The sequence below is a fragment of the Pleurodeles waltl genome, chromosome 2_2 (genome assembly GCF_031143425.1).
Source record: "Pleurodeles waltl isolate 20211129_DDA chromosome 2_2, aPleWal1.hap1.20221129, whole genome shotgun sequence".
NCBI classification, from domain to species: Eukaryota; Metazoa; Chordata; class Amphibia; order Caudata; family Salamandridae; genus Pleurodeles; species Pleurodeles waltl.
The window spans coordinates 633,654,200-633,665,025 of NC_090439.1; positions in this window are offsets into that span (position 1 = coordinate 633,654,200).

Here is a 10,826-nt window from a genome sequence, read left to right on the forward strand (position 1 = left end):
CAAAAACAGGGGGAAATAGACATAGGATAGACTTGGTCAATGGCTGCATCAACACCACCGTTAGTGTACACAGCACCCTCACACACAGGGAACAGGCCTACGCAATATGCCATTGCACTACCAGAGAAATAGTTAGCGGCCAAGGCATGGGGAGGGGCACATACCGCCAAATGTAGCAAACCTGGGACCCGTGCAGCCCTGACCAGTAGTGGATGCCTACGAGCTGGGTAGCAAGATTTTCCCTTCTGAACCCTGGCCACAAGGGGACCTACGCTGCAATGTCAGACCTGGCCTAGGGGCACCTACTGACACACATCCCCCACCCGGAAACCACCCTACCATGCATATGTTGTAATGATGGGCACTGTACTCACCCCTTGTGGCTGCTGTGATGCCCTCAGGTGCCCATCTAACTCAGGATAGGCCACCGCCAGTATGCAGGCCATCAGGGGGTTCAGGGTTCGATGGGCACCCCTTCCTCGTTAGGAGGCCATCCCCAGCTGGGCCTCTACCATCTTCCGTGCCCACCGTCCCAGGTCCTCCCACCATTTGCGACAGTGGGTGCTCCGCCTGCCATAGACCCCCAGGGTCCGCATGTCTTTGGTGATGGCACACCATATACCATATATCTTTTGATGGGCGCTGACCTGCAGAAGCAATGCACACAGAAAAATAGATTTAGACAAACAGTCCTACCTGTTAAACATATGGCTCACCATACCCATTTCCATCACCATTTACACACACATGGCCTAGCATACAACCTGTACGCCACCCACAGGACATCCACCCACCCCCCTTACATGAGGCCTTCACATACACCACTCCATGCATTCATGCCACATGCATGGTGCCCACAGTTTACTCACCAGTTGGTCTGGAGGACCATACAGCAGTCCGTACTGGGGTAGGACCCGATCCACCAGTCTCTCCAACTCCTCCAAAGTGAAGTCTGGGGCCCTTTCCCCAGTCACACGGGCCATGGTAGGTTCCAGACACAGGTCACAGCAGCACATGCAGTGTAGGTCCTCTCCTGTGGAAGTTCAGGTAGCAAGTGAGGAATTAGATGGAAGATGGTGGTCATGTCCGTGGCGGTGCATACTGTCACCACCGGCGTAGATCACCATTGGCCACTGTAAGCCATAGGGCCCAATTATGACCAATGAGGAGTTGCACAGCGGTTCCCGACCACCTCCCGCAAAGGTGCGCAACGTCAGCGGAATTACCTCACTTCCACCTGTCCCTCCACGCAGGACAGGCCGACACCATTTCAGGGGGGAGGTAGGGCAGGCCCTGGAAAAATGCTGCATCACTAGTGATATTAGGACATTCTGGAGAATTCACACTGACCCATCACAAGTTAACAGAATGCAAAGTTCTATTGTAGCTCCATTGTTCAGTTTGTCACCGGCTCCTCATTCTTTTGTCCCTTAGATTCCTACCACTGTAGACGAATAGGAGATGGAGCCATACCCCGGTGTACAGACCCCTGGTGGACTTGGCAACACTGAAAGACAGGCGCATTATCCTCACCTATAGACTTGACAGGGCCACAATCACAGAGCTGTGTGCCCAATTGGAGCCGACCTGATATCTGCTATCCGTCACCCCACTGGGAACCCACCTCTTGTGAAAGAGCTATCAGTGCTCCATTTCCTGGCAACTGGTTCTTTTCAAGTGACAGTGGGCTTGTTAGCAGGAATGTCACAGCCAGTGTTCTCAATAGTGCTGACAAGAGTGTTGTCTGCCCTGATTAAACACATGTGCAGCTACATTGTTTTCCCACAGGTTGAAGATTTGGCCACAGTGAAGGCCACGTTCTATGCAATGGGACATACCCCCAACATAATTGGGGCGATTGATGGAACACACATTGCATTTGTCCCGTCCCCCGCAAAAATGAACAGGTGTTTAGAAATCGGAAGAGTTTCCACTCTATGAATACACCGATGGTGTGCCTTGCGGACCAGTACATCTCCCACGTCAATGTTAAGTATCCTGGGTCGGTGCATGATGCCTTTGTCCTGAGGAATAGTAGCATCCAAAATGTGATGGGTCAACTACAGCGGCACAGGGTGTGGCTAATAGGTCAGCCCTGGTTCCCACCCAGTAGATGTTGGGGTACGGTGTGGGCCATATGGGTTAGTGTGTGGCTAAATGTTGTCCCTCAATATTTCAGGTGACTCTGGTTACCCCCAAACTATCATGGCTGCTGAGCCCTGTAAGGAATGCCAGGACAAGGGCAGAAGAACGTTATAATGAGGCTCATGGGTGAACCAGACGAATCACTGTAAGGACCTTTGGCCTCCTGAAGGCCAGGTTCCGGTGCCTCCATCTGACAAGTGGATCCCTGTGCTACTCACCCAAGAAGGTCTGCTAGATAGTAGTGACATGCTGCATGTTGCATAACCTGGCCCTCAGACGCCATGTCCCATTCCTGAAGGAGGCGGAGGCTGGAGATGCCCATGTTCCAGCAGTGGAGCCTGTGGACAGTGAGGATGAGGACAACAGAACATCTGTGATCAGACAATACTTCCAATGACACACAGGTAGGACAGTGTTACTTCACATTTCAATGACATTTGTTTGAATTTAAGTGGCACTGGCATGCTGATATTTCCCACTTCTATGCCCACTTACTGTTCCCTCCGGCAATTCATTTTGCAGATGTTGGTGACCTCACATATCCTCCTGGTGTGATCACTGCAGCCAGCTACAGATCATTAATCTATGCTCCTTTTCTGTACAGTTGATTTGCAATGTGTGTACCTGTTTCAATGAATACCTAAGTGATATACCTGACATACTCCAAACTTCTTTTTTTTCCAAGGGTGCTTATTGAAGTGCTATAATATAGAGGGGAATGCGCAATGGGATGGGGTGATAATGGAGGAAAGTCCAGGGTATCGTTCCAGTCTGTTTGTAGCACAGGTGCATTATCCAAGGGGACATAGGAAGGGGAGCAATGGCAGTTCAAGGTGGACAGGGTGACTGTGTTGGACACAAGGGTGACAATCTGGAGAGTCTAATTTCCTGGTGGGGGTCTCAGCAAGTGTCACTGGCTTCTGTCTGGATCACAGGGAATGTTTGCGGGGTGGCTCTCCTTCTGCAGGGGGAGGGGTGCTGGAGACCTGTGAGTTATGTGGTGGGGCATCCTGTTCACTAGTGGTAGCTGAGGTGGAAGGCTGTTCAGATGTCTGGCTAGTGACAGAGGCCCGCTGTTATGAGACTGCTTCCCTCATAATATTGGCCATGTCGGCTAGCACCACTGCTATGGAGATCAGGGTGTTGTTGATGGCCTGCAAGTCCTCCCTGATCCTCTGGTACTGTCCCTCCTGCAGCTGCCTGTTCTGCTGCACATTGTCAAGGATCTGGCCCATCGTGTCCTGGAAATGTTGATAGGCTCCCAGGATTTATGCAAGTGCCTCCTGGAGAGTCGGTTCCCTGGGCCTGTCCACCCCCTGGCGCACAGCAGTCCTCCCAGTTTCCCTGTTGGCCTGTGCCTCTGTCCACTGAACGGTGTGCCCAATGCCACTGACCCCAGATCCCTGATTGTCTAGTGTATGAGGTGTTGCCTTGGGTCCCTGTAGAGGTGGATGTAGGAAAGTACCATCTTGCCTGGCATGTTACCCCCATTTTTACTGTATGTATGTTTGTTTTTGCCTATGTGTCACTGGGATCCTGCTAGCCAGGACCCGAGTGCTCATAAAGTGTGCCCTGTATGTGTTCCCTGTGTGGTGCCTAACTGTATCACTGAGGCTCTGCTAACCAGAACCTCAGTGTTTATGCTCTCTCTGCTTTTAAAATTGTCACTGCAGGCCAGTGACTAATTTTACCAATTCTGAACACTGGAACACCCTTATAATTCCCTAGTATATGGTACCTAGGTACCCACAGTATTGGGGTTCCAGGAGATCCCCATGGGCTGCAGAATTTCTTTTGCCACCCATAGGGAGCTCAGACAATTCTTACACAGGACTGCCACTGCAGCCTGAGTGAAATAACGTCTACGTTATTTCACAGCCATTTTACACTGCACTTAAGTAACTTATAAGTCATCTATATGTCTAACCTTCACTTAGTGAAGGTTAGGTGCAAAGTTACTTAGTGTGAGGGCACCCTGGCACAAGCCAAGGTGCCCCCACATTGTTCAGGGCAATATCCCCAGACTTTGGGGGTGATTCTAACCCTGGCGGTCGGTGATAAAGCGGCGGCCAACCCGCCAACAGGCTGGCGGTCCAAAAAATGGAATTCTGACCCTGGCGGGAACCGCCAACAGAGACCGCCACTTTAACACTCCGACCGCCACGGCGGTACAGACAAACAGCGCGGCGGTCACCGCCAACAGACAGGCGGCAGACAATGTACCGCCCACAGTATCATAACTCACCAATCCGCCACCTTTTCCGGGGCGGGAGCCCCGCCGATAAAAACACGGCGGAAACAGACTACGAACGGGAAAACGCTCACCTCTACGCACTCCACGAGGAAGGAGGACAGCATGGAACCCGAATTAAACATCCTACCTCCTCTCGTCTACCTGCTCATCTACCACGAGTACGAACGCCGGCGCAGACGACAACGGTGAGTACTGCACCTAAGACACACGGGAGGGGGGAGGAGGAAAGCTTACGGCACACACATATGCAACCCCCACCCCCCCAAACTATGTACACACCAATGCAGAGCAACAAGTCTCAGTGACACCACCCAAACCCCTCTGAAAAATGCAAAGACATAATTAAATTGTGAATACAAATTTATGTACAAAATACGCTCTGAAAAGTATTGGTCAGCTAGCCAAAAAATCAATATCAAAATAATTCTATATACATTGCAATGGATAACCGAGGCAATTAGTCCTGCACATCAAAAGAAAATCGAAGTGTCCGTGGGCCAAAGTGTAACAACACAAGGGCAAAGCCCACACAGGAGACCTGAGTCCTTTGGAGAGAACACTGCAGGGGCATCTGATGAAAAAACTACAGGCACCTCAGGGGGAAGGGAAGGGGGGGGCACCACAGCCACATGAGTCCACGACGCCAGATCCACGAAGGGGCCACCATGCCTACTGTGCCATCCTGGGGAGTGCAAAGCCACAGTCTCTCAAGTCTCTACAGTAGGTGGGTTGCCCACTGTGCCATCCTGGGGAGTGCAAAGCCACAGTCTCTCAAGTCTCTACAGTTGGTGGGTTGCCCCCTGTGCCATCCTGGGGAGTGCAAAGCCACAGTCTCTCAAGTCTATACAGTAGGTGGGTTGCCCACTGTTCCATCCTGGGGAGTGCAAAGCCACAGTCCATCAGGTGGATTACAGTCTCCACTGGTCAAGGAGGAGGCATGGTGGGCACAGTGAACCGTTAACAGTGCATGCAGGAAGGGCCCAGCGGAGCGGTGCTTGACAGGAAGGGCCCAGCGGAGCGGTACTTGAGACGGCGGGGCCCAGCAGAGCGGTGCTTGAGACGGCGGGGCCCAGCGGAGCAGTGCTTGACAGGAAGGGCCCAGCGGAGCGGTGCTTGACAGGAAGGGCCAAGCGGAGCGGTGCTTGAGACGGCGGTGCCCAGCAGAGCAGTGCTTGACAGGAAGGGCCCAGCGGAGCGGTGCTTGAGACGGCGGTGCCCAGCAGAGCAGTGCTTGACAGGAAGGGCCCAGCGGAGCGGTGCTTGAGACGGCGGTGCCCAGCGGAGCAGTGCTTGACAGGAAGGGCCCAGCGGAGCGGTGCTTGAGACGGCGGGACCCGCGGAGCAGTGCTTGTGACGGCGGTGCCCAGCGGAGCGGTGCTTGAGACGGCGGGGCCCAGCGGAGCGGTGCTTGACAGGAAGGGCCCAGCGGAGCAGTGCTTGACAGGAAGGGCCCAGCGGAGCGGTGCTTGAGACGGCGGTGCCCAGCGGAGCAGTGCTTGACAGGAAGGGCCCAGCGGAGCGGTGCTTGAGACGGCGGTGCCCAGCGGAGCAGTGCTTGACAGGAAGGGCCCAGCGGAGCGGTGCTTGAGACGGCGAGGCCCAGCGGAGCAGTGCTTGAGACGGCGGTGCCCAGCGGAGCGGTGCTTGAGACGGCGGTGCCCAGCGGAGCAGTGCTTGACAGGAAGGGCCCAGCGGAGCGGTGCTTGACAGGAAGGGCCCAGCGGAGCGGTGCTTGAGACGGCGAGGCCCAGCGGAGCAGTGCTTGAGACGGCGGTGCCCAGCGGAGCGGTGCTTGAGACGGCGGTGCCCAGCGGAGCGGTGCTTGAGACGGCGGTGGCCAGCGGAGCAGTGCTTGACAGGAAGGGCCCAGCGGAGCGGTGCTTGAGACGCCGGTGCCCAGCGGAGCAGTGCTTGACAGGAAGGGCCCAGCGGAGCGGTGCTTGAGACGGCGGGGCCCAGCGGAGCAGTTCTTGAGACGCCGGTGCCCAGCGGAGCGGTGCTTGAGACGGCGGGGCCCAGCGGAGCGGTGCTTGACAGGAAGGGCCCAGCGGAGCGGTGCTTGACAGGAAGGGCCCAGCGGAGCGGTGCTTGAGACGGCGGTGCCCAGCGGAGCAGTGCTTGACAGGAAGGGCCCAGCGGAGCGGTGCTTGAGACGGCGGTGCCCAGCGGAGCAGTGCTTGACAGGAAGGGCCCAGCGGAGCGGTGCTTGAGACGGCGAGGCCCAGCGGAGCAGTGCTTGAGACGGCGGTGCCCAGCGGAGCGGTGCTTGAGACGGCGGTGCCCAGCGGAGCAGTGCTTGACAGGAAGGGCCCAGCGGAGCGGTGCTTGACAGGAAGGGCCCAGCGGAGCGGTGCTTGAGACGGCGGTGCCCAGCGGAGCGGTGCTTGAGACGGCGGTGGCCAGCGGAGCAGTGCTTGACAGGAAGGGCCCAGCGGAGCGGTGCTTGAGACGCCGGTGCCCAGCGGAGCAGTGCTTGACAGGAAGGGCCCAGCGGAGCGGTGCTTGAGACGGCGGGGCCCAGCGGAGCAGTTCTTGAGACGCCGGTGCCCAGCGGAGCGGTGCTTGAGACGGCGGGGCCCAGCGGAGCGGTGCTTGACAGGAAGGGCCCAGCGGAGCGGTGCTTGACAGGAAGGGCCCAGCGGAGCAGTGCTTGACAGGAAGGGCCCAGAGGAGCGGTGCTTGAGACGGCGGGGCCCAGCGGAGCGGTGCTTGAGACGGCGGTGCCCAGCGGAGCGGTGCTTGAGACGGCGGTGCCCAGCGGAGCAGTGCTTGACAGGAAGGGCCCAGCGGAGCGGTGTTTGAGACGGCGGGGCCCAGCGGAGCAGTGCTTGAGACGGCGGTGCCCAGCGGAGCGGTGCTTGAGACGGCGGGGCCCAGCGGAGCGGTGCTTGACAGGAAGGGCCCAGCGGAGCACTGCTTGACAGGAAGGGCCCAGCGGAGCGGTGCTTGAGACGGCGGGGCCCAGCGGAGCAGTGCTTGACAGGAAGGGCCCAGCGGAGCGGTGCTTGAGACGGCGGGGCCCAGCGGAGCAGTGCTTGAGACGGCGGTGCCCAGCGGAGCGGTGCTTGAGACGGCGGGGCCCAGCAGAGCGGTGCTTGACAGGAAGGGCCCAGCTGAGCGGTGCTTGACAGGAAGGGCCCAGCGGAGCGGTGCTTGAGACGGCGGTGCCCAGCGGAGCGGTGCTTGAGACGGCGGTGCCCAGCGGAGCAGTGCTTGACAGGAAGGGCCCAGCGGAGCGGTGCTTGAGACGGCGGTGCCCAGCGGAGCAGTGCTTGACAGGAAGGGCCCAGCGGAAAGGTGCTTGAGACGGCGGGGCCCAGCGGAGCAGTGCTTGAGACGGCGGTGCCCAGCGGAGCGGTGCTTGAGACGGCGGGGCCCAGCGGAGCGGTGCTTGACAGGAAGGGCCCAGTGGAGCGGTGCTTGACAGGAAGGGCCCAGCGGAGCGGTGCTTAAGACGGCGGGGCCCAGCGGAGCGGTGCTTGACAGGAAGGGCCCAGCGGAGCGGTGCTTGAGACGGAGGGGGCCCAGCGGAGCAGTGCTTGAGACGGCGGTGCCCAGCGGAGCGGTGCTTGAGACGGCGGTGCCCAGCGGAGCAGTGCTTGACAGGAAGGGCCCAGCAGAGCGGTGCTTGAGACGGCGGTGCCCAGCGGAGCAGTGCTTGAGACGGCGGTGCCCAGCGGAGCGGTGCTTGAGACGGCGGTGCCCAGCGGAGCAGTGCTTGACAGGAAGGGCCAGCGGAGCGGTGCTTGACAGGAAGGGCCCAGCGGAGCGGTGCTTAAGACGGCGGTGCCCAGCGGAGCGGTGCTTGAGACGGCGGTGCCTAGCGGAGCAGTGCTTGACAGGAAGGGCCCAGCGGAGCGGTGCTTGAGACGGCGGTGCCCAGCGGAGCAGTGCTTGACAGGAAGGGCCCAGCGGAGCGGTGCTTGAGACGGCGGTGCCCAGCGGAGCGGTGCTTGACAGGAAGGGCCCTGTTCAGCGGTGCTCTTCTGCACGGCGGGGCCCTGTTCAGCGGTGCTCTTCTGCACGGCGGGGCCCTGTTCAGCGGTGCTCTTCTGCACGGCGGGGCCCTCTTCAGCGGTGCTCTTCTGCACGGCAGGGCCCTCTTCAGCGGTGCTCTTCTGCACGGCGGGCCCTCTTCAGCGGTGCTCTTCTGCACGGCGGGGCCCTCTTCAGCGGTGCTCGTCCAGTAAGTCAAGGGAGCCAGACCTAGCCTGGACTCCCTGCTCAGTCACCCTCCGACCGTGCTGTTGCTGGACCCTTCGGTGACGGAGTCCTGGGCCCTTTGGTGTCCTCCCTAACACCCGGGATGGGGCTTGTGGGGCCCTCCTGCTCCGCGCTCCTGCTGGCTGACTTCTCCGCCCTGCTGCCCTTTCGCTCCTTAGATGGGGCTCTCGGGCCCTTGCCTCCCCTAGATGTTGTGGCTGGTGAAGTGGGCAAACTTAGCTCCTTGGGGGCAGCCGTGTCAGTCCTCTCACGGCGGCCCTTTAGTTTCCTGGTCCTCTTGCCTGGGGGGGGCTGGCTGTCCCCTTGCTGCTGATTGAAGTGTCACTGCTGGCAAAGGGTGGGCTCCAGAACCCATGCACCACAGTGACACTCGAAGCTGGGCTGGTGGTGGCTGAGGTGCTCTTGGGACTCTTTGCAGATGGAGGGGGTGGGTCAGGGGAGGGAAAGAGGTTAAGATTAGCGAGGAAAAGTTTTTTAGGACCAAGGTAAAGGGTAGGAGTAGTGGTGATGGGAGTGGAGGAAGAGGATGTGGTTGTAGGAGAGTCAGGTGTGCTGTCTTTGGGTGCAGGTGCTTGTGCTGGAGGCTGTCGTGAGGTGGATGGCTGTTGGGTGGGTGTCTGCCTGCGTTTGTGTGTCTTGGAAGAGGGGGTGACAGACACAGTGGGAGAGGACACAGGGGACGTGTAAATGGTAGTGGGGGTGGTGACTGCACGTGTGCGGACTGTACTGGAGGGTGTGCTGGTGATGGAAGCACTGGCTGATGGTGGTGTGCATGCAGGTGTGAGTGTAGACGCCACAGGAAGGGAGGAGGGAGACGAGGAGGAGGGGGACACAGAGGTGGTAGTGACTGTTGGAATGTCTGCATCTGGGTGTTGCTTGGGTGAATGCTTGTGGGTTCTGTGGTGCTTGTGTCTGGATGAGCTGCCCTTGGGTGTTGAGGTGTGTGCAGGCTGGTCTGATGGTGTGGATGGGATAGGCTGAGGAACAGGAGACAGAGACAGGGTGGAGGCAGTCAGAAGAGGGAGGCTGGAAACAGGGACAATGGCTGCCGTCAGTGCTGAGGCCAGAGCATTGAACGATCGTTGATTGGCAGCCTGACCCGAATGAATGCCCTCCAGGTAGGCATTGCTCCGATGCACCTCCCTTTCTACCCCCTGGATGGCATTCAAAAGGGTAGTCTGCCCAACAATGATGGTCTGAAGGAGGTCAATGACCTCCTCACTGAGGGCAGCAGGGGTGACAGGGGCAGGGGCTGAGGTGCCTGGGGCGAAGGAGACGCCCGCCTTCCTGGGTGAGCGGGCACGGAGCGTAGGCTGAGGGGCTGCTGGGAGGGCGGGGCTGGTGCGCTGGGGAGCTCCCATCCAAAGACGTGTCGGTGTCGCTGGTGTCACCACTGGTCCCCGTTGTGGTGCTCCCCTCGCCCTCCGGATCACTGGTGCCCTCGGTGTCTGTTCCTGGGCCCACCGGGGACTTGTGACTTGCAGCTCCCTCGTGCTCCGATGCCAATTCTCCTCCACCTGATGATGCTAATGCACACATGCACAAGAAGATGAAGAAGAAGGGTGGGGGGGGGGAAACGAAGACCAGGTTGAGTGCATGCAATGTCAACACTGTTGGCAGAGAGGACAGACACAGGAGCCTCATGCACTAAGCCGCGCATTCGGGGTACACTACTCAGTACTTCTGACTAGGACAACAGGTCTAGAGACGACAAACGCGCACATGTGTGATGCTGGACCATCGATAGCTGTACTTGTCACCCTACAGAGGTGGGGGCCGGGAGCATATGGCCATGCCTAAAGGAGAGGACTACACTACAGAAAGCGCCCTGGCCTAATGTCACCCACAACCCTCCTCCCCCACCCAGACGCCTCCACTGCACAGAAAGATAGCAGAATGTGCTGATACTCACCCCCTTGTGTCTGCTGTGATGTCCTCAAGCGCCCATCCAAATCAGGGTAGGCCACCGCCAGGATCCGGGACATCAGGGGGGTCAGGGTACGACTGGCACCCCTCCTAGGTTGGGAGGCCATCCCCAGCAGTGACTCGGCGGTCTTCCTGGTCCCGCGGCGGATGTCCTCCCACCTCTTGCGGCAGTGGGTGCCCCGTCTGACGTGGACCCCCAGGGCCCGGACTTCCTTGGCGATGGCACGCCAAATGTCCACTTTCTGATGGGCACTGACCTATTTGACATGTACAGGGT